This window comes from Eumetopias jubatus, unplaced genomic scaffold (assembly GCF_037043125.1).
Source record: "Eumetopias jubatus isolate StellerSeaLion01/CBP00866 unplaced genomic scaffold, mEumJub1_p1.0 scaffold_17, whole genome shotgun sequence".
Classification (NCBI taxonomy): Eukaryota; Metazoa; Chordata; class Mammalia; order Carnivora; family Otariidae; genus Eumetopias; species Eumetopias jubatus.
The window spans coordinates 39,770,913-39,795,020 of record NW_028274823.1 but is presented as its reverse complement, the minus strand read 5'-3'; the positions used below and the strand labels follow the sequence as shown (position 1 = coordinate 39,795,020).

Here is a 24,108-nt window from a genome sequence, read left to right as displayed (position 1 = left end):
AGATTTGAGAAAACTGGAGTCTAGAGGGATAGTTTAGCTTGGTCGAAAATATACTGAAAATAAGTTGCTGGTACAAGCAGTGTCTTTATTAAGGCTGAAGTCCAAAACTTCCTCAGTATGTCAGTTTCAACTATTAAAAAAATATTATGAAGAGGTATCAAACTTACATATGCTTTGATAATCCATCCCAAAGATGGTAAAAATATGATAAGATGTAGGTGTAGGTACAAAGTAATTCATTATGGGACTATTTTTCATAATAGTATAAAAAAGATTAGAACAAACACCCATGGCTATCAATAAGGAGCTGGTAGAATAAACTTTAGTTCAGTCACACAAAGGATTAATCTGAGGAAATAAAAAGAAATAAGGAATAGCTCTACATATTCCCTTGAGTGCTCTTCAGGATACAGTTTGAAGTAAACAAAGCAAGATGGGCAAGAAAGTATGTATATTATGCTACCATATACTTATGAACAAAAGGAATAAACATGTATGTAGATATTTTCCATATTAAACAAGTACAAGAGACTTCCACTTTTGGAAAAATGGAGTAGATGTACTTTTTTCTTATTCTTCTTGCTAAGTACAACTAAAATACTCGACAGTACATATAGAGCAAACATTAGATGGACTATAAAGTAGAGAGAAGGAAGACCACCAAAGAACTTTGGGAACGAAGGCCCACATTTTGGTTAGTTCTGTGGGTCTTCTTTTTCCTCATATTTTCCAAACATGGAGCTGAAGAAGACAGCTACCTAGAAGTACCAATGGTTATGGATAAAACAAAACAAAAGACCACTAAACAAGAGCCTACTCTCCTAAGCCAGAGGACTATGAAATAAGCAGCCCAGCAAGACAAAATAATGACTCTACTCCAATCAAACACCCCAGATAAAAAAAGTGACCCCACCTACTTCCATGGCAGCAAAAGCTGAGTGACGATCCTAGACTTCATCACTCTGTCAGGAGGTAGCCCAACACTCTTGTTGATGCAGTATCAGAGAAGCCTGAGTGGGGAGCCAGGACTTTCATCTCTACCAAATTATAGAGCCTCTCTCTATGCACAGTGTCATGGACACCATATGCGGAGCCTGGACTTCCATTTTTACCGTGAAGTAATAAGGCACCTTCCCTTCCCCACTGGGGTGGTGACAAAGGAGGTGATAGAGGAAAGTCGGGACCCTCACCACCACTCAGTAATAATGAGGTCACACTATCTGTGACATCAGTGGATCCATGTGGAGAGAAGTTACAAGGTATATCTATCATTCCCAGAGAGAGAGGTACCAGTGGAGGCTTGGTGGGGAGATAGAAATCCTGTCCCTGCCCAGCAGTAATGAGAAGCTCCTCCCATCTTGGGTACCAATGGAAGCCAAGTGGGAAAACTGGATTCTTAAATCCATCTGGCCATAATGACACAACAAATCTCCCTTTCCTTGGTGGAGCACTATCAGAAAAAGCCAGCTAAAACAGATGGTTTAGATAAGATGCAAAATCTCAAAACATAATACGCAAAGTGACAAGAATTCAATAAAAAAATCACTCATCATACTGAAAACCAGGAGGATCTTAAACTGAATGGAAAAAGGTAATCAAAAGATGCCAAAACTGAGATGACAGAAATATTAGAGTTATCTAAAAAAGATTTTTAAATCAGTCATCACAGAAATGCTTCAATGAGCAATTATGAATGTGCTTAAAACAAATGAAAAAAGAAAACGTTTAGCAAAGAAACGGAAGACATAAAGAAAAACCAAACAGAATGGATGTTTTCTAACTAAAAAATACAATAACCAAAATTAAAAACAAGCAAACAAACTCAATGGAATGGGCTCAACAGCAGAATGGAGAATCACAGGCAAGAATCAGTGAATGGACAAATAGAAATTATCCAGTCTTTACAACGGAAATAACATAGGCTGACAAAGATTAATAGAGCCTAGCCTCAGGGCCTATAACAAAAATTCTAACATTTGTGTCATTGGAGTCCTAGAAGGAGAGGAGGAAAAGGATATGGCTACAAAAGTCCTCAAGAGAATAGTGGCTGAAACATCCCAAGCTTGCGGGGGAAAGGTATAAATCTAGAGATTCAAGAATCAGAGCAAACCCCAAACAAGATAAGCCCTCAGAATATACACTGTGACACTTCATAGTTAAACTTTTAGAAACTAAAGACAAAGAAAATATCACGAAAAAAAACAAGAGTATTACATTACTTATAGGGAAAAGCAATTCAGGTGACAGTGGATTTCTCATCAAAAACCATGGCGGTCAGAAGGAAGTGGAACATTTTTTAAATGCTGAAAGAAAAGAACTGTCAACCCAGAATCCTATACCCAGTGAACATATCTTTCAGGAATGAGGGGAAAGCAAGATATTCTCAGACAGAGGAAAACTAAGGGTTTATCACCAGCAGACCTAACCTAAAAGAATGGCTAAAGGAAGTCTCAAAAGAGAAAGGAAGAAGGAACCTCAGAACATTAGGAAGGAAAAATGAATGCATAAGAGAAACTATTGGTAAATTAAATAGTGATACTCTAGAGTACCATAGTACTGTAATATTCTGTAATACTCTTGGCTTTCCTAAATGACGACTGATGGTTGAAAAAAAATTTAACACTACCTGATAATGGTTTTAAGTGTATAAATGGGGAAGAGTAGAGGAACATAAAGAAATTACATTTCACTTGAATTGGTAAATATGACACCAGGAGACTGTGATTTATATATTATGTAGATCAACCATTAAAACAGTTATATAAAGATATGTACTCACAAACACTATAAACAAATCAAAATAAAAGTCTAAAAACATATTCAAAGAACCCACAGGAAGGTAGAAAACACACACACACACACACACACACACACACACACACAAAGACAATAAACAAAATAAAAAATAAAATTGCAGGTTTAATCCCTAACACATCAATAACTCTATTAAGTGGTCTAAATGTACCATTTAAAAGACAGAGATTAGCAAAGAAAATTGCTACAGATGGAAAGAGACATATAATGATTAAAGAGTCAATCCATCAAGAAGATATAACAATCATAACATGTATGGAACAAACAATAAATCTGCAAGTTATGTGAAGCAAATCTGATAGAACTGAAAGGAGAAATATGCAAATCCATAATTACAGTTGGAGTTTTCGACATCTCTCTCACAATTGCTAGAAAAGCTAGACAGAAAATCAGAGGAATACTGAAAACCTTGGTGACAATATTAACCAACAGGTTATACTGGACATGTATAAAACATTTCACTCAAGAGCAGCAGAATACATGTTTTTTCAAGGATTCACAGAACATAGACCAAGGGCGGCCATAACCTGGGCAATAAAACAAAACCAACAAGAACTAAAAGAACTGAAATTGCAGCAATTGTTCTCTGACTCCAGTGGAATCAAATTAAAAATCAACAAAAGAAGATTTGGAAAATTTTCAAGTAGTTGAAAACTAAACAAAGCACTTTAAAATAATGCATGGGTCAAAAATAATATTAAGGAAAATTTTTTTTATTGATTCATCAGTTTTATTAGTTGTTCAAAAGGCAGCCGTTGAAAGATTTAATGTGTATTTGACAGAAGTAAATCCTTACTATTTTCATTCTCTCTTCAAAATGGAAAATTTCCCACAGATCTTAAAAGTATTACATCATATTAAAAAGAACCAGAAAATACTGAAATGTCTTAAATGAAAAACACAAACACACTGTAATTCCATCACCTAGAGCTAACCACTATGTGTATCTGATGTATCGTCCTAAAAATATATATATGCTAAAATATATAGAGATAAATCTAATCTATGATGATCTTTTAGGAAAATAACGCAAACTACTTAGTATATACATACTAAATCCTTGCTTAAAAATAGCCATAGTTGAAGGGCGCCTGGGTGGCTCAGTCCGTTAATCATCTGCCTTCCGGTCAGGTCATGCTCCCAGGGTCCTGGGATCAAGCCCCATATCGAGCCCCACATCAGGCTCCCTGCTGAGTGGGGAGTCTACCTCTCCCTCTGGCTCTTTCCCCTGGCTTGTGTTCTCTCTCTCTCAAATAAATAAATAAAATCTAAAAAAAAAAAAAAGAGCTATAGTTGAACGGGTATGACTACCACTTTAATTCTAGCTATGTTTCATGAAGATTTCACCACCATTTTAGCCACTAGTTGATCATATTTTTAAAATGGTTGTCGTTTAGATATTTCAAAAAAAATATATTGATTATAAAAACAAATGAAGTCAAGAAAACTTTTTCTCTTTCTCTCTATAATACGCACTCACTTTGAATTTTTACTTTAGATGGTATTATAAAGGGGCCTGAATCATGTTACACTTCAAGAGTCCAAAATGTTAAAATATATGAAGTGGACACACATGATTTATACATAATTGCAGCTTGAGAATGATGAAACAAAAATAATTTACAGATTTAAAGACTACACAGTTAAGTAAAAATGTAAACATTCAATGCTATCACATATGCATATAAGAATTGTATAAGTTCCTATAGAAACTTACATCACAATATTTACTATTATTTTGCTCAAATTTAACATCAACCAAACCATAGGTAACATTCTCTTTAAACTAAATTTCAATATAAATTTTGCATACAGAATCAGCAGAAAATCTTACGTAACCTGACAGAAAAAAGCAAGTATTATTTGTTAGAGATTCTAAATATTTTAAGGCAGATAGGTATTTGTTTTAAAAGTTAAAAACTCAACAGGGGCTGTTTTTGATACACTTTTATATATATTTCGTTTTTAAACAAGAAGGGGCTATCTCTTTTGGATTTTCACTGCTTTGACAGGGCCTATAATACATAGCAGACAATTATTTATAAAATGAATAGCATCTGGGAACTTATTCAATTTTTAGGATCCAAATTTATGAAATTTCCTGTAAATTATACCATTTAGAAAATGAACATATAGCTATTAAAAATATATGTGAAAATTGTTTAATGATTTTAGAGCAGTCAAAATACAATATAAGATTGGTATCTTGGTGTTTGAAAGCAATCATTTTACCATATGCATTTTAATCTTTTATATCATTCATTTTAAGTTGATGGTTAATTTAGTAAGTTTTAATCAAAGTTGTTTTCAAACATTGTCATAATGTCACTTTGAAGAGTCATATCAATGGTACCAGCCATTGCTTCTCTCCTCCTCCGCTCTTGCTCTTTCTCCCTTGCTAAATTACGGTCTTTGAGAAGCCAGAGTTTGCATTTATCTTGAGCTTCCGAAGACTGCTGATGTTCTTTCTGTTCTTCTCCAAGGTACTGGTTTTGCGTCTTATTTGAAAAAGATTCTTGAGTGAAGCCAAGTTCCCTCTGATTTTCTTGAAATATTTTTGGTTCCTTTGTATTCTGTTCCAGATGTTTCCGTATTAGTTCCTGTGTTCGAGCTTTTACTTCTTTTTCTATTGCTGCTTTTCTAAATTGGTTGAAGAGCTCATCTGAGGATTTCAGTACACCAGATGTTTTGACTGGTTTGCCTAAGCTTTTCCAAGAGTCTGCATTCTTGATCTTATATCCTTCTGCACAGGTACTTGACGTTCAGATTCTAACACCGCTGTGTCATTATCACCAGACTGATGAGTCACAGTTAGGCCATTCAAACGTTGTTCAGAATCACCTGAGGGAGGCAGAATTTGTAAAGGTGAAATGTTTTTCACACTCTAAATGTTCTACTTCTTGATGATTAAATGGTAACTGGTGGTGATTTGGTGGTGTTTCACATGAATATGAAGTCTGACAAACAAGGGTGGTTTTTGCAGATGCTTTATCTTGCACAGAAGACTGTATCTTTACTTGTTCTTTAGGAGAATCATTCTGTTTTACTCCAGTAAATTTAGGAAACATTTCTGATTCAGAATCACTGCTGTCGGACGAGCCTGAATCGCTGCTACTGCTCTCGATCTCTGATGAGCTGCCGCTGCTGCTGCTGCTGCTCTCGCTCAGCTGGGAACCACTTCCAACAGCCGGGGGCGGGGCGCTGAGCTTTCTCAGGTTTTGTTTGACATTTTCTAGAATTTAATTGATTATTGACATCTAGTAACCACTTTTCCAACTCCTGTTTTTTCTGTGAATGAAATTCTTCTTTGGACTTCGTTATTTTCTTACCATGAGGTTTTAGCAGTCTTTTTTGTAGACGTGTGGCAACATACTTTTCTAGTTCTCTCAGTGTTGATGCTTTCAGTGTTTCAAAGTCTATCTCTAGCTCGTCATGGTTGGAATTTCTCAGAGAAGTCTCTCTTGATTGTATTATATGAACGACTCGCCCAAGTTTTTCTCCAGGGAGTTTGTTTATATCCAAGCTTAGCTGCCTTTTCTCATCATAGTTCATAGGCTTAGCACTAGCCTCAGCTTCAGGTTTCAGAGCAAACACCTGTTGTTTCCTCTTCTTTGGCTGATTGTTTTTGGACTTTCCCTTTAATTTCACTTGCTTAAACTTTTTTCTTGGATTTTCATCTCTGTTATTAGCCTTTTCTTTCTTCTTTTCCCTTCTAGACTTATTCTTTTTCTTTAGCTTACAGAGAGGGACTTGGGAGAGAACCTGTAGCTGTTGATTGAACAGCTTTCAGCTGCTCCTGAAGCTTTGCAAGACGTTGAACTCGTTCATCTTCAGAATCACCAGAAGAGTTATCTTCAGAGGAAGCTTCACTACTGCTTTCTCTACCAAGGATTTTTGTGGTATCTGTTTTGACGGAGCAGACAGGCATACTCTCAACAGGTTCATCTGGGATTTTCGCAAAATGCATTTCAAAAACATCCTGGAGCATTCTTGCCATTGTCACTATTTCATGATCTGGAGGATTGTATTTGTAGCAATTCATGAACATTAATCTAACATCTGCAGCAAATTCATATGCATCTTTATATTCTTGGTTGTCCATTTTTCCCTTAATTCCCCAAGATCCATTGGATTTTTCACAATATCATAGTAGTTATGGAGCCCCAAAGCATTAACATCAACAAGGTTATAAGAGGGCCATGCATAGGATAAGTGTTTCTTTGCAAGCATTTCTTTAAGAATCTCACTACAGTGCCTTAACTGTTCGGTCACTTTAACATTCTTTACAACTTTACATTGTTGCTGAGAATCTGGCAAAACAGTCTTCAGCACATTTATAGGTGGCATTTTCACTGATTTTTTTTCTGCAAGTGTTGGGGAAGATTCACCACTTGCTTTAACTACTAAAGTTGTAGGAGTTGTGGTATTTGCTTTCCTCTTCACACCTCTTGTAACTTGGGCCACTGTTTGTGAGGTAGAGTCGAGTGGAGTACCTTGTGCCATGTTTGAAGGAGAAATTGATGTCTCAGGAAATACAGAGGGAATCACTTGCGGCTTAAATACTTTTTCCAGTGCTTTGGGGGATTGTTTTTCTTTAACAGAAGGAACTGCTACATTATGTTGAATGCCTTTCTTTATTCTTTCCTTATCACCCACAATTTGTTCTTCTTGTGGCATGTGAGATAATCTCTGCCTAAACAACTTCTCTAGAGCTTGTGCCATAAGAACAATGTCATCTCCAGGCTTGTTTTATAAATCACATTTTGAGAACATTATGTTGAAGTCTGCTATACATTCTGAAGCCTTCACATAATACTTATGTTCTAAGCGCTTCTTAATTGTATTTAAATCCATTGGGGTCTTTATAATGGTGTAATAATCTGGCAACTTTAGTTTCACAGCATCCACAGGCTGCTGAAAAGGCCAGGAAAAACTATGCTTCCATAAAGCCTTCAGGACAACGTTTTGTAGATACTGCAGTTGATTTGTCAATCGCCCATTCTACTTAGTATTTATATATTCTGGTGGTGGAGGGTTAACAATAGCTGTTTGCCGACTTGACAGAGACATTGTCAACAGGGTCAAATCCTGATATTATAATGTTGCCTATAAGTACATGTCCTGGGCAGCAGGGCACGCACGGGGATGGCCTCCCCAACGGCCTCGCCGGTTGCACAGTGTTGATGGGGGAGGGAAGAAGAGGAAAAAACGGTTCTTTCCCGCTCAGCGTCGCACCGAAGGCCCGGACCCCAAAGCAGTAGTCCACGCAGAGGCTGTGTCACGTTGTGTGAAAAAGGCCTTATCTGATCGTTCCCGCCAGCTTGCACAAGATGAAGCGGTGCGAGGCAGCCATTCTTCACCGACCGTCGCAGCCAGCTCTCGTCCTAATGGCGGCAACCTAAGGAAAAATTTTTAAAATGTGTCAAATTGAATGAAAATTAGGATGTAACATTATTAAAATTCAGGGGGCGCCATTGACACAGTACTGTGTTGGAAATATATAGCACTATAACACATTAGAAAAGAGGAAAAACCTCAAGTCAATAAACTAAGGTTCCACTTCAAGGATCTAGAAATACAAGACAAATATAAGCCAAAAACAATTAGAAGGGGACAAATCATAAGGATCAGAATAGAAATTTTAGGAAAAGAAAACAGAAAATAAATAAAATCAGTAACTCAAAACGCTTGTTGTTCGAAAAGATCAGTGAAATTAACAAACTTCTAATAAGACCGGCAAAGTAAAAAGACACATGGTACAAAGTAGCAGTATTAAGAATTAGTCAAGGAATATGACTTGACACTGCATACAAAAGAAAAAGTAATGTGAAAATGTTAGGAGGAACCCTATATATATGAACTGAAAAACATAGATGAATTACACCAACTCCTTGGAAAGGAAGAACTACTACAACTCATCAAATGGGAAATCAATCATTTAATAGCTCTAAAATTATTAAGGAAATTAAATTCATAATTAATACTCCCCTAAAGAGAAATTGCCAGACTCAGATGGTTTCCCTGGAGGATTCTATCAAATTTCTAAAGAATTGACACCAATTCTACACAATTTGTTCCAGAAATGTTAGATGAAGGACACTTCCCAATTTATTTTATGAAGCTGCATTATCTAGATACCCAAATCAGACATATACAATATAAAAAATAAAATTACAGACCAATATCGCTCATTAATATAGATGTGAAAAGATCATTAACAAAATATTAGCAAATAAAATCCAGCAATATATGAAGAAAAATTATACACCACAGCCAAACAAGGCTTATATCAAAGATGCCTGGTTGGTTCAATATTAAAAATCAATAAATGTGATCTACCATATCATTAGGCTGAAGTAGAAAAAAAATCACATGATTATGTTAATGTAGAAAAATTATTTGCAAATATGTAGCATTTGTTAATCTAAAAGTTCTCAAAAAACTAGGAATACTGAACTTCTTCAACTTGATGAAGAGTGTCTACAAAAACCCCACTGCTAATTTCATATTAATGATGAAAGACTAAATACTGTCCTGTAAGTGTGGAGATGAGGCAAGGATGTTGCATATATAGAAGTTCTGGCTAGTGGAATAGAAAGAAAGTAAGAAAAGAAAGTAAAAGGAATGCTGATTTTAACAGAATAAACAGGATTTGCAGATAGCATGATTACCTAAATGAAATGTTTTTAAAAGAAGAAAATTCCTAGAATTAATAAATGAGTTCAGCAAGTTCACAGGGTATGAGAGAAACATACAAAAATCAATTATATTTCTATATCCTACCAGTTAACATGTGAATGCCAAAATTAAAAATACAATACCACTTACAATTGCTCAAAAAATACATAGGGATAAATTCAGTGAAATATGTAAGGAGCTTATACTCTGAAAACCACAAAACTCTGGTGAAAGAAATCAAAGTTTTAAGTAAATAGAGAGCCATATAATGTTCCTGGATTGAAGATTTTCATAGTAAAAATGTCAATCCCCCTCAAACCAATATATAGTTTTACAACCATTCTTCGGCACCTGGGTGGCTCTGTCCGTTAAACGTCTGCCTTTGGCTCAGGTCATGATTCCAGGGTCCTGGGATCAAGCCCCGCATCGGGCTCCCCGCTGAGCAGGGAGCCTGATTCTCCCTCTGCCTCTGCCCGACCCCCTGCTCATGCACTCTCTTTCTCTCTCACTGACTCTCTTGCTTGCTCTCAAATAAATAAATAAAAACTTTAAAAAATAAAAAAATAAAATAAAACCATTCTTATCAAAACCACAAGAATTTTAGATATAAGAAAGCTTATCATAGAATTTATTTGGAAAGGCAAGGAAACTAGAAGAGCTGAAATAATTTTGAAAAAAAAAAGAATAAAGTGGGAGGAATCTGCCTACCTACTTACTCTTTAAGACTTATATAGCTGACAGCGATCAAGACTCTGGTAATATCCGAGAAACAGGTACATCTGATCGATGGACCAGAAGAGGTAAGTCAGAAATATGTCCACACAAATATGCCCAATTGATTTTTGACAAAGGTGCAAAAGCAATTACATGGAGAAAAGATAGCCTTTTTAACAAACGGTGTTGGAAGAGGTGACATATAGGTAAAAAATGAACCTTAATGTAAACCTCATACCTTATAAAAAGATTAACTCAACATGGATCACAGACTTCAATTTAAAATGTACAACTATAACATTTCCCCCCAAAATTGAAAAGATTTAAAATCTACTACTAGGCAAAGATTTGACACCAAAAGCACAATTCATAAAAGGAATAATTAATAAACTGGACCTCATAAAAATTTTAAAAAAAGTTTGCTCTGTGAAAAAGTCTTTTACAATATAAAAAGACAAGCTATAGAATGGAATAACATATTTGAAAATCACATATCTGACAAAGGACTAATATCTGGACTCTAAAATTCAACATTAAAAAAATCTAATTAGAAGACGAGCAAAAAAAATGAACATTTTACTAAAGAGAATAAACAGATGGAAAATAAGCACATGAAAATATATTCAACATCATTAGCCATTAAAATATGCAAATTAAAATCTCAATGAGATATCACCACACTCTTATCAGATTAGCTGAAATAAAAAATAATGACAACACCATATGTCCGTGAGAATGCAGAGAAATTGGACTACTCATACATTGCTTCTAGAATAAAAGATTACACAGTTCTTTTGGAAAACATGTTGTTAGTTTCTTATAAAACAAAACATGCAATACCATACAATGCAGAAATCATTCTCTTGGGCATTTATCCCAGAGAAACAGAAATTTATGTGCATTCAAAACTGGTATATAGATTTTCATTGCAGTATAACAGCCAAAAAAACTGGAAATGCCCAGATACCTTTCAGTAAGTAAATGGTTGAAAAAAATAGTGGTATATCCATGCCATGGAGTACTACTCAGCAATTAAAACAAACAAACACAGAAAACTACCACTGATACATACAACAATTTGAATGAATCTCAAAGTTGTTATGCTGAACTAGAGAAGTCAATCCCAAAAGCTTATATGCAGTTGAATTCCATTTATGTAATATCTTGAAATGACAAGATTATAGGGATGGAAAGGAAATTAGGAGATTCCTACATTAGGAATATAGGCAAAATTAGATCTCTATATTAGGAATATAGGCAAAATAAAGACAAAATTATAGGGATGGAAAGGAGATAGGCAATTGTTATATTAAGAATATAGGAGGGGTGGGCCCAAGAGAGTATCTTGACTCAATCGGTGTCAGTATCTAGTTTGTGATACTGTATGTAGAATACTGCATTTTACCTGCTATATTATATTTTACATTATAGTACAACATAGTGTCTATTGGACTGTAGTGGATCCTGGTTTTGATTTATGAGATGTTCCCTCTGGAAAAACCTGAAGAAAGAGTACCCAGGATTTCTTAGAACTACATGGGAATCTGCAACTATCTTAAACAGAAAGTTTAATATTCACAACAGCAGAAGAATGAAACAATACAAATGTCCATTGGTGGATGAATGGATAAACAAAATGTGGTATACTCATACAATGAAATATTATTCAGCGTGAAAAAAGGAATGAAATCCTTATGTCTGCTCTCACATGCCTGAAACTTGAAGACATTCCACAAAGTAAAATAAGCCACACACAAAAAGACAGACACTGCATGATCCCACTTACATAAGGGCATCAAGTAGTCAAATTCATAGAGACTAAAAGGAAAACAATGATTACCAGATGTGGGGGAGGGGGCAATGAGGAATTTAGGCTTAACAGGTATACTTCCAGTGCAGGATGATGAAGTGCTGCTGGAGATGGGTCACGGTGATGGTTGCAAAACAGGGTTTATGTAATTAATGTCAATGAACTGTGCATTTAAAAATGGTTAAAGTGATCAAGTTTATGTTGTATCCGTTTTACCAATAAAAGGGAAGAACTTCTAACAGAGAAAAGCAGCAACAATGACAAAATTACATTTGGGGAGGAAGAGAACATGATGGAAGGAACAGCGATAAACCTGGACTTTGCACAGTAGGCTTTCTTTTGGCGGGTGCAACCTTGTAAATCTTTTATAGAATTATAACACAATTAAATTTAAAATATGAAATCCTTAAAAAACAAAAGCCAGTTGAAAGAAATAATACACCTAACTCTATTGACTTATGGCATAAGCACACATAAAAACTGTGAAAATAGAAATACTTTCAATGAGTATATTGTTGGAGATAGTTTTGGGATTGTTGTTGAGACTGTTTTTTATGTCTTTAATTGTAAGATAAAGCACATAAGTAATTTTTTTGGAGTTGCAAGGAACTGAGAATTTTAGCATGACAAAAGAAGATACAAATGTTAAGATTAATGAAGTTAAGGGGTGCCTGGGTAGCTCAGTCGGTTAAGTTGTCTGACCCTTGATTTCAGCTCAGGTCATGATCGCACGGTCCTCAGATCTTGCTGTGTCAGGCGCCCCCCTCAGCAAGGAGTATGCTTGAGAATCTCTCCCTTTCCCTCTGCCCCTCCCCCTGTACTTGCGCACGCTCTCTCTCTCTCTCTTTCTCAAATAAATAAATAAATCTTAAAAAAAAAAAAGAATAACGAAATTAAGTAAAAGGTGGATCAACACCACCTCCATGCAGCCCACAGCAGCAGCACTCTGGGTGGAGAATCCCCTCCCTGACCGCCCAGCAGCAGTAGGCTGCTCTCTCTGCTGGAAATGGTGTCAGGTGAAGGCCCTACTTCAGTCATAAAACCGGAGCTGCTTGGAGCAAGACCTATGTCAGATTAGATAATGGAGGCACTACAGGACAGTGGGAAAGAGTACAGGCTTTGAGATGAGCGGGGTCAGACTTGGATTCTCCCATTTCCCAGGTATGGAACTTGGGCAAGTCTTTTCACTTCTCTGTACAGAAGTTTCTTCATCTGTACAATAGTTATTGCAAGAATGAAAATGAGTCCGTATATGTAAAGTACTTAGATCAGTGCCTGGCATATAATAAACACTTGGTATATATTAGTATTATCGTAATTTTCCCTTATCATCCAGTTCAGCATCTGATATATTGTAAGGACTCAATAAATCCTGAATGAATAAATAAATAGTCGGTGGGAAGGTGGGTGCATTAGGTTCAGGATGCCCGCGAGTTCTCTGACATCCCTCCTTCGGAAAGGGAGCTCTCTGTCCCCTCCCGTTGAAGTGGGCTAGCCTGTGACCCCTTTGACCAACAGAGTATGGTGTAAGTGACACACACCAGCTCTGGGAGCCCTGAACCACCGTGTGAGAAATCCATCTACACTGTTGGAGAGGGAGAGGGTCCCAGCTGGACTTACCCTTCCCTCCGTCCCCTTCAAGGCACAAGGCATGTGAGTAAAGACATTTGGAGCCCTTCAGACAATCTAGCCATCTGCTGATGACCACCAAGTAAATCCAGTCCACACCACATGAGGTAAAATTGTCAGTTACGCTCTGACCAAATTCCAACTTGCAACATCATGAGATATTATAAAGTGGTTGTTATCTTAAGCCCAAGTTTTGGGGAAGCTTGTTATGGAACAACGGGTCTTCTTGGACTTATTGCTTCTTTCTTCAGCACCCTCAAGGAGCCTGCCCTGAGGAATCCCCATCAGGGCAAGGAGCCGAGTGAATGTGGGTGCACTCATGTCTTCCTCCAGGGGGCACCACCAATGTTTGATGATGACCTTCTCATCTTTCTGCAGCTCAGGGACTACTGATAAAAAACTAGTCCTCCAGTGAGTGTAGAGCCTGTGACCAGTCCATCCACGGGGCACTACAGAAACCCCTTGCCCCTGGGGTCCAGGCCACTTTCCCTCCAGGCAAGTCTGAGGGGCACCCCCATCAAAGCCATCATGACCTGTAGGACATGAGGCCAACAGTCCTCAGGGCTGGTCTGCAGCCTCTGACCCGCTCTCTCTACCTTCACTGGAGCTGGTCACCCCATAAATCCTGCTACCTGTGCCATAGACTCTGAAGGACCCTCTGCCCAGAGGTTATCTGTGTTCTCCCTCCATCACTATGCTGCCTGAAGGACTGGACTTGGGGAGGGGGCACAGAAGTGATAAGAACACTGGCTAACAGAGATTGCCCAGCACACTTAAATCAATCACAGTTCCCAGTGAGCTGCCTCTGAAGGCTGATTTTCTTGCTTCACTCAGACAGGCTTTTGGGTCTGAAATAATAAATCTCCACGAGCCTTTCAGAGTCCTGCTCTGTGTTTCATTCACACGTCCTGACAGTTCCTATTCAAGTGAGGAGCTCTGCACAGAGGCTGGTCACAGCCTGGCCCATCCCCCTGAGCTCCGAGGGATAAATCAGTCAGTATCCTGGCAGGACAGTGCCCCTTCCCCGAGCTTCACGATGTGCGTACGGGGTTAGGGCCTGGGAGGTTCAAAAGTCTGGGAATGTTTAATGACACCAATGCTTTCAAAAAGCATGAGAAGAGGAGCATGTTCCAGGCTCTTACATCTTGAAGATAAACATTGGTTGCAGGGAGGATGGTAAAGCCAATCTACATTTTCTTGGCTCTCGTACAAAGTCTGGTCTTAATACGAGCTGGCCCAGGACAAGACCAATCTTGAAATATCGTTAGACTGGCCCTGGGAGCTAGGAGCAAGCTGAGGCCCAGGATGCAGCTGTAGGAGGGAACTCCTACTATGCGCTGCCCTCCCTGGAGACACACCAGCTCACTGGTCTGTCCTACCGCGCCAGGTGCCTCCTGCAGAAGTCCCTGAGGCATGGCTGCTATCTGTTTTCTCCCGTGGACATGGGGTCAGAGGATGAGCACCTGCCATACCCCTGCACCTGTCTGTGTAGGATTTGCAAGGACCGGCCCAATGGAAGAGGACTAGATGCAAACAGACAGGCTTGAGGTGGGAAGCACTCCCCAGCAGGCTCTCTAGTACCCCGGAGCATTTGGAAGTTGTCCTGAGACAGACAGTGCATTATCTCCTGACTGCCCCTTCTGATGACCAGGATAAGGCCCATGGAACCCCTGGTGAGCTTTCAATAAAGCACGCTCTGACTCTCTCTTTGTGTTGAGCAATATGGCATGATGACCTTTCTTTCATGTGACTATCCAACTTTCACTTGAATACTTTCAGGGCCATGGGACCTGCACCGTAAAAGGCTAATGACGCCATCCACAGAAGGACTGTTCTTCACCGTGAGCGGCCTCTCTTGGTGATCCTAAATCTTCACAAAGATTCCCCATAGAAGATGTTCCCCCTCCCTTCTACCTTCATGTAGCTTTCCAGACCCCTCACACCTTGACCAAAACCAGATTATAAATAGACTCTTATGATCTTTTTGTTCGTGGATGTCCAGCTGGGAGGTTAGGGTGTTAGCTGGTTGGCGCACTTTGTTGATTTGTCACTCAGAACTCATTGGACACGATTTTTAGTCTCCTTTACCATTCTGGTCGCTCTCCTCGCAATGCATTCCAATTTATCTATGTGCTCCTCAAGTGTGACGTTTTGAACTATCACCTCCTCTGTCCCAAACACCATATTGTATTAACCCAATATTAAGGCCATATTTGCATTTATAACAGCAGCTGCTATATCACATACTATGGTCAAACCAAGCTCTCTACAGCTGTATGAAACCCCAGGTCACAGGGAAAGCTGCGAGGCTGGCTCTTCTCCGTTCTGCATTTCTAGTGGATGGGCACACCACAAGCCCATGGCTTTGGGTTAAGTTCCACTTTCTTCTCCAATGTATAGTATAACTGACTGACCAAATCAGAAAAACAAATACAAAGAAGAATTGCATAAATATGTTCCCATGTACAGAAAAAAATAGAGATGTAAATACACACACATATGCATATGCCTTTACATCTCTGTATTTGCTGGTACATGAAAATTTCTGGAAGGATACACAAGAAACTATTAATAATTGCTGCCCTGGGCAAGCGTGATTAGAGGATCTGGAATGAGATATTAAATACCTTTAATATTGTTTGAATATTACCATGTACGTATATTTCTTCTTTGGTAAAAAGAGTACTAACCTATATAGAAATAATCCGTTTCCTCTGAGTCATCCCATTAATCTCGCCTATAAACTGCTTCCTTCCCATAAACAAACTTGAGGAACTTGGCTTCTCAACTTTCATCCAACCTCCTTTTCCTATTTAAAATGAAGGACAAAAGAGGGGCACACTCCCTTAGGCCCTCCCTCAACAGGAATGTCCTGCAGGACTTGCATTAGAATATCCTGCTAGTTTGGTTTCCCCTGAAACCTCTTTGAGACAGACTATATTTCTGGGTCTTTCTCTTGATAAACTTCCTCTCTTCAAGTACAAGAGTTGCAGGGGTGCCTGGGTGGCTCCATCGTTGAAGCATCTCCTTTGGCCCAGGTCATGATCCCAGGGTCCTGGGACCAAGCCCCAGAGCAGGCTCCCTGCTCAGTGAGGAGTCTGCTTCTCCCTCTCCCTCTGCCTGCCGCTCCCCCCGCTCATGCTCTCTCTCTCTCTCACTCTCAAATAAATGAATAAAATCTTTAAAAAAATAGTTTAAAGAACAAAAGTTGCAGCAAGAATTCAGGATGGAAGTGAGAGTGTGAATGTATGCATGCAGATGGCTGGGGAGGTCTCAAGTGTACACTGCAGGGAAACATGCTCTCTCCATATGTTCCGCGCTGACAGCACACATAACCTCATGGAGACCAGGACCCAATGAGCAGACTACTTTATCTTCTAACTTGCATTTCACTCAGGATCTGCTCAGTCCAGGAAACCTTAAAGAACAACTCCAACCAGAGGCCCGTTGGGTGAGAAAATATCTTTTTTACTTGTCCAAACAGAGCAGACGGACGCTATGGTCACAAGGGAGGAGCATTCGAGAAGAAGTCTTCCTGATGTTTCCCACAGACCCCTCTGTGGGGGTGCTTGGGTGTAACTCTCAGGAGTATGTGATGGCTGGGCAAGGCCAGGGCAGAGTGGAGCATACAGTTCCAAGCTTTCCTCTCCAGACTTGTCCCATGCCTTTGATCTCCCACACTGCCCTGCATTCTATAATATATTCATCTTCTTATTCTCAGCGAGTGGCATTGAGCCCAATGGCCACAAGTCCACGAGCACTGAGGGCTTCAGTGTGTATTTTCTTCTGTGGATCACTCTATAGTCTCTCTGCCTTGGAGATGATCCACAATTGGCTCCCAAATCCAGCCCGATTAGGCTCATCCATTCCACAGCTTCGATGTAATAATCTCCAAGGGAACTCCCCAGAGATAGGCTTGCTCCGCATTCACTCCTAATTACCCTCAGCATCACAGGACATATTATCCAGGATAACATGAAATCCTGCACTGGAAACACTCATCACTTGGACAAAATTTATACAAAATATTGCTCTAACTGTGGTGTTATTTGAAAGTGGAGGGCGACTTGCTAGAATTTAGTGAGAGGCAAGCTATATATAACTCATTTGGATAGAGTTAACCTCTGTGTGGACTTCCTTGGGGACCTACTGCATTTATCACACACCGAAACTATTAATGCCACGGCAGATTGCTGTAATATAACACACACGTGCTGTCATCATCTCGCAATAATGCAAAACCCAAGACATTCACTTGGGCCCTTCATTTTGACAGTTCCAGCTCAGTGCCCACTGAACTTGCCGTGCAAATCCACATATTATTTCCTGACTTTGATTCACATTTGCAGCTACATGAGGCCAAATATCCACAAGAAAACCGAAAAGCTCCATTAAAAGTCTTGCTTTTTAAATATCCAGATGTACAACTTTGCCTAGCACAAACATCTAGAATTTTTCCTGCTCTGTTTCTCCGTGTTTAACCTGTGTTTGGAAATCTGTAGACCTTTTTAAGACATCTGGCCACTCAAAACTCAGGCCTGAGGCTTAAACTTGAAAACGACCGATAAACAACTCCAAGGCATGTGAAACTGCTCCTTTCTTTCCCAGGCCGCTCAGAGCAGTCGTCATGAGCCCAGCGAGGAACGGGACACAGCTGCCTGGACAGTTGGCGCTAAGCGGTCCCAGGACATGGGGGTCAGGCTCACGGTGAGAGCTCAGCAACACGTGTCCGATGCATATTGAATGTCCTGTGGCAAAGTCTTGCTCTCCTATGATTTTTAATGTTAATCCTGTGTCTTACAAAGAGAAGGACATGTCGGAAAATTACAGGAGGCTAGAGCTGGACAGCTGGCCAGTCTAACACCAACAATAAAGAAAGAGGAAGTGCTGCTTTCAAATTCTGTTTCTAGGATGTGAACTCCCTACCCAGGAGTCCCTAGGGAATCCCTTTCCTAAGAGGTGTTCCATATCACCCACCTAACATTCCAAACCCACTGTCTCTCCAAACACATGTCACCACTCAGTGCCGCCTCATCTCCTTACCACCATCCACCTGATGCTCTCATCTACTGGGTGTCTATGCCACCCTCCCTGGAATTCTATCTCCACTCTGAGCCTTAGTTTCCCCATCTGTAAAATGGGGGGACATCTTCCTAGGATTTTTTAGGGATTCAGTATGACCACCTATGTAAGGGGCTCAGCCTTGCACCTGGTAAGGTCTCCGTAAATACACCATCAGCATCTTTTATGGACCCATACAGAACAAAGGTTTGAAAGTCAGACTGGGTCTCTAGCTTGAGCAAGTTAGGAGCTCACCACGGAGGATGGATAGAGCAAAGGAGTTAGTCGTGTAAAGCACCTTGAGTAATGTTTGGCACCCAGAAAATCATTGATAAATGTTAGCCATTTGGATTAGTGTTCTCTCCAAGGAAGACCTGTTCTCTCTCCTTTGTCATGGCCCCTCAAGAGAGATGTTAATCTTACATACTGAGTATTTCGGGGATGACATCATTTGGCTGTTCCTTGTATCTTGGGTGTGTTTTGTTCACTTCGGGAAAACTCACCCTTGTCTCTCCAGTAGGTGCCCGAATATATGTGAAGGACGATGTGAATGGTGATGGACCATTACCTGGCGCCATGTATGCTTTCAGACCCCTATGCACCCTCAGGGCTGAAGTGAACTCCCGCTTTGAGTGACCAGGCCTGGTGACGAGGATTTCCTGTGGCTGCTGGGGGAGGCCAGGGGCCTCAGAACAGCTGCTGGAGGGGAAAGGGAGAGGCCGGGCTCAGGGCACGTTCCGGGTCTGATGCCACCTCTCCACTCACCAGCTGGTGTCCCACTGCAGTTGCTGTCTGTGGAGGGACCGTTCTGGGGGTCTGTTCTCACAGCCCCGAAAAGCCGATGGGTAAGCAGATGCCCTCGAAGCTGCCTGTAAACTGTGAACCCACTTGCTCTGTCCCCAGGTCTTCTTATTCCTGTCTTTCCATTTTGGGGGTAATAAGTGATTTTTTGGTTAAGATAGAGACCATTTCCTAAGTTACCAGGGAAAACAGTCTCGCTTATTTGCACTAACTGAGACATAATGACATATTCACATAGTATCAGGTCCACCCTTGCAGGTCTCGGTGACAGGTCCTGCAGGACCCAGGGAACTGAGGCTCATGGGGCGCAGACCGCCTGCCCCTCAGAGGAGGCCGTGCGTCCACAGGAACAGGAGGTACTGGCCAGTCGCTGAGGCTAAGCCCTGTTTTCTTGACCAATTCCTCTGTCTCTGTGGGAAGGGGAGCGCATGCCTCCTTCTCCCTCCATGGGGACCTCTTCCCACCTTGCCCGAGGGAGTCCTGGCTGGCTCCTGGGACATCCGCACCTTCGAGGAACCACCTCAGCCAGACTCTGAGCTTCCTGGGTGGATACCAGCCGTCCATCACTTTCTAGTCACCGGCTTTCTCCTGCTTAGCCCTGATCCCATTGTCTTTTAAATTAAAAAGAAGAAATTGAAAAGAGAAAGAAGAAACTCTAGAAGGCTCCAAGTTATTCCGGTGGAGCTCCAGCAGGGCAGAGCTGCTGTCGGGCAGCTAACAAGGCAAGGGTTTCCTGGGGGGTGGCCCTGTGGACCCCGGCTGGGTGATGCCCACCACGCTCCGTCATCCCTGATGGCAGCTGCAGCAGAGGGTCCAGCCACCGACCCCGCACTCCACCCCACCCCTTGCTCTCTTTCCCCTTCTCTCCCCTAATCCCAGCTTCACATCAGCCCCTAACCACCCCCACCCCCACGTGCCAGGGGCAGCATTTCTCTCTCACTTCTGGCTCCTACTGCCCAGACCAGACCTCATCAGCTCCTCTTCTCCATCTGTGACAACAGCCTCGGATTACAGCTCTGGGTGTTCGAGAAGGGTCTTCCCTAATTAAGGCCAAACACCCAAGGTGACAGAGCCCCAAGTTCCTGCTGGGGGGCGATGTCTCTGTCCACCCCCACATGCAGCCTCAGCACCTGCTCATCTGACTTCCTTCACTCACACTGTCTCCATTCCCACAGCACCACCCACAGACTCCCCTCCATCCCCCAGGGCTGCCCACATACCACCTCCTCCATGAAGCCTACCCAACCTCCCCACCGAGTGTGTGTCCTCCCTCTGTTAGCCTATCAAGCTCACTTTGTGGCTCACAGATCCCATCTTCACTGGCGTAGCGATGATTTGGGATATCTGTCTTCTGTTCCTCACAGCATGCTTTCTGAGGCGGTTGACTGAGGCTTTTCCAGATTGGCACCTGCAGGTAGGATGTGAAATGTCCATTCTCCTGTGGGATCTGCAGTACTGAGGAGCAATCACAATAGAGGAAAACCACAGCTGGTGGCAACACCAGGTGTTGGGCCCGAGTAGGGCGTCTCAGGGGACACACGTGTACGCAGTCGCCAAGGGACTCAAGTGGCCCAAGAAGGCAACCCAGTCCCTGGAGGAGACCCATGCCACCTGGAGGAGCCATGGAGCCAGATCAACAGACTCTTGATGGGCTTCAGCCAGCGGACTCTTCTGGTGTCTGCCCCCGATCCTGGGCCTGCCTCAACCGGGCCCCATGCTCAGCTCTAAGGAGGCTCTGAGGGCCCCGTGACCTGGGCCTGGGCCGCTTTCTGGCCACGGTCTGTTCGTCTGTTATGTGTCTTTACTGGGGAGCCACAGCCTGTTTATTATAAAGCTGTTGGAAGTTGCCTGGGGAAAAAAAAAAACAACAGAAGAAAACCAAAAAGAGCCATATTTCTATAGGATACCACTTCTCATCAAGTAGCTTATCCCAAAAGTCCTGCCCAAATCCTTGCTAACCGGAGAGCCTCTAGCTCATCGGGGTCACAGAGGCCCTGAGCTTCCTCTTGGTCCCAGACAACAGCATCCCATCCAACTATGATTTCCCCTACACCTGGGCCAAGCATGTCACAATTTTTGGCTAAGTGAGCCTAGAGCTCGTGAGGGTCACCAGACGTCTTGTAACAGGTAACTCTGATAACAGCAAATCCTTCACCCAGGTTTCTGCAGTTTTTATGCCGACCCTGTCTTTCATTCTGACAGACAATATCCTCTGTTCCTCTCTTGCTTATATCCGGATCAGACAGATAAATCTCCAGCCATGATTCTCTGGTCCCGGTCTGGTCAGCGCTGACCTCACAGGAACGTTGTGGGGAGGGTTCCGACCCTCCTGGAGGAGAGGAGGCAGAGTGCCAGAGAAGGAAGCCAGAGGGCAGGCCTGATGGATGAGCCTGAGAGGAGAGACCGGGGGAGGTTCGGGAACACTGCCCGTGCTGGGGAGGGGGACGGAGCCCTGCAGATCTCCAACCAGCTAGATCTCTAGTTTTCCAGAGGACAACTAGAAAACAGATGGCGTCCCATCCACCTCTTTCTCTTTACTCCCTTCTTGCTTTTTCTGGAAAGCGCATTCAGCTGTCAATTTCCACTGGTTCACCTCACTGCCTCCCTGACTTCTCCTTCAAGAGTCAGCCCCAGGCTCACCTCCTCCAGGCAGCCTTCTCTGAGTTTGCCTTGTCTGTACTGGGGCTTCTCCCCGCACGGAGTGTCAGTGATGCTGTTCAGTGGCTATCAGCTCCCATTTCCCTCGCTCAGGGGACTGTGAGCTCACGGAGGCCATTCATCTCTGTGTCCTCAGTGCTTGGTGCTCGGTCCGACTCAAGTGCGCCGCTGCAGGAGGCTGGCCCTCATACATTCTGTGTCTGTCTCCAGCCCCCTTGCACCCCTCCACTGGTGTTGTCCTAGCCACATTCACATCATCTCCTGTCCACGCAGCTCCCATGATCCTCCATTCCTCCAACTCTTCTCCCTGCCTCCACCCAGGCAGTATGTGCTTACCTATCACCAAAGGGCCATCTCAGAGGAAGCAGAAAGCCCTGGACTCACATCCTAGCCCCACCGCTCTCTAGCTGTGTGATCTTGATGAAATATTTTAATGTTTCTAAAATTCACATTCCCCATGTCCATAATTGATGCAAAGACATCTTTGATGACAAAAATAGGATCATGTGTCAGAAGACAACCAAGTACTGAGTCCTCCTCTCCAAAACATGGAAAGTTAAGCAAGACAATAAGCCCTCTCTCCTGTCTCAGAAGGAAGTAGAACAGAGCAATCCAGAGCTGCAAGCCCCTCGTTTCTCCTCTGCCAGATGGCAGGCGTTTCTGGGCAGAAACACTACAGCTTTTCCTTTCCCAGAGGCCAGCACAGTCCGCAGCTGATAGGGGTCACCGGGTTGGCATTTGTAAATCAACCACAGGGTGTTTCCTTTGTGTTCTGGATACAAGCTGGATCATGCCTCTGCTTTATGTGGGTTTGCCCCTTTGGTTATCACCTCACATGTCCTCCTGGCACACCCCCTCCAGGCCTGACTCCTGGCACGGAAACAATGCCTCACGGGGATTAGAGATCAGGGAGAGGTGCCCCAGCACCCAGCCCTCTGCCGGCACACAGTGGGAGCTCACCCACCACCGCGAGGGCTTGTGGAAACGCTCTCACATGCATCCTTAACTGAGCAGCTGCTGTAATGAGGGAAGTTCCCTTACGGGGACCCCGTGACCATGTGGGGGCAAAAGGGGAAGACTAGAAGGAGACGTACAGAGAAGCAGAGTACTGGGTGAGGGTGGTGAAGGAAGCACCGCGGAGGACAACTCTGGGGGAAGGTAAAAGAGGGACAAGTCAGACGATTCTGGGGGGCTAGGAATGGCCTCCCATCTGAGCCCCAGAAGCTGGAGGAGAGCAGAAAGAGATGGGAGCAAGTGGGCCATGCTGAAAATAAGCCTTAGCCCAAGAAACTACATTTACCAGCAGATTTGGGTGTCATCACAAGTGATTTAGGAAGTCATGCTTGTGGGCCTGGGCATCCTGAGCCCAGGGTCCTGTGTCCGTCCGCTGTCAGTCTGGCTGGAGGCTGCCTTTCCACAGAACTAACCTTAGGGTCCAGCTGCCTCCTTGATCCTGTCCTCCTTCAGGGAGCACAAGTGAATTATTAAGTAATTACCCACCGACCCCCACCCCCGAAGCTTACCCAGGCTCTGATACATGATAAGCATTGTCCTTCCCATCTCACAGGTCAAGTCACACTGTGAGTGAGAGTCCAGGCTCCAGCTGAGCTGGGCAGATTCCAGAACTGTGAGCTTATCTCTTCACTATGCTGTCTACCCCAAGCCTGGAAACCTCTCCCATGTCCCCTTCTAACCCCTTACCTGTTAACTTGTCTGGAACTAGTAAACAGAACTAACTCAACCCCACTACTAAAGTCATTCCCAAAAGGGACAGAAAATCAGAACATGTCTTCTAACCCCCAACCCCTGCCACTCTCATGGGCTATATGGACACCCAAGACTCAGACTTTGGACCCTAGGATCCCAAATAGTGCAGGTGGGCAATCATGCTCTCCTTCCCAAGTTCTTTGGAGAGAAAGGAGGCTCAGGAACACCATTCTGCT

At 42.4% G+C, this 24,108-nt stretch overlaps 1 pseudogene; it reads right to left on the bottom strand.

Moving 5' to 3' along the window:
• Window positions 1-5,105: 5,105 nt before the first annotated feature.
• LOC114205422 (bromodomain testis-specific protein-like) lies at window positions 5,106-7,884 on the bottom strand (annotated as a pseudogene).
• Between the last annotated feature and the right edge of the window lie 16,224 nt (window positions 7,885-24,108).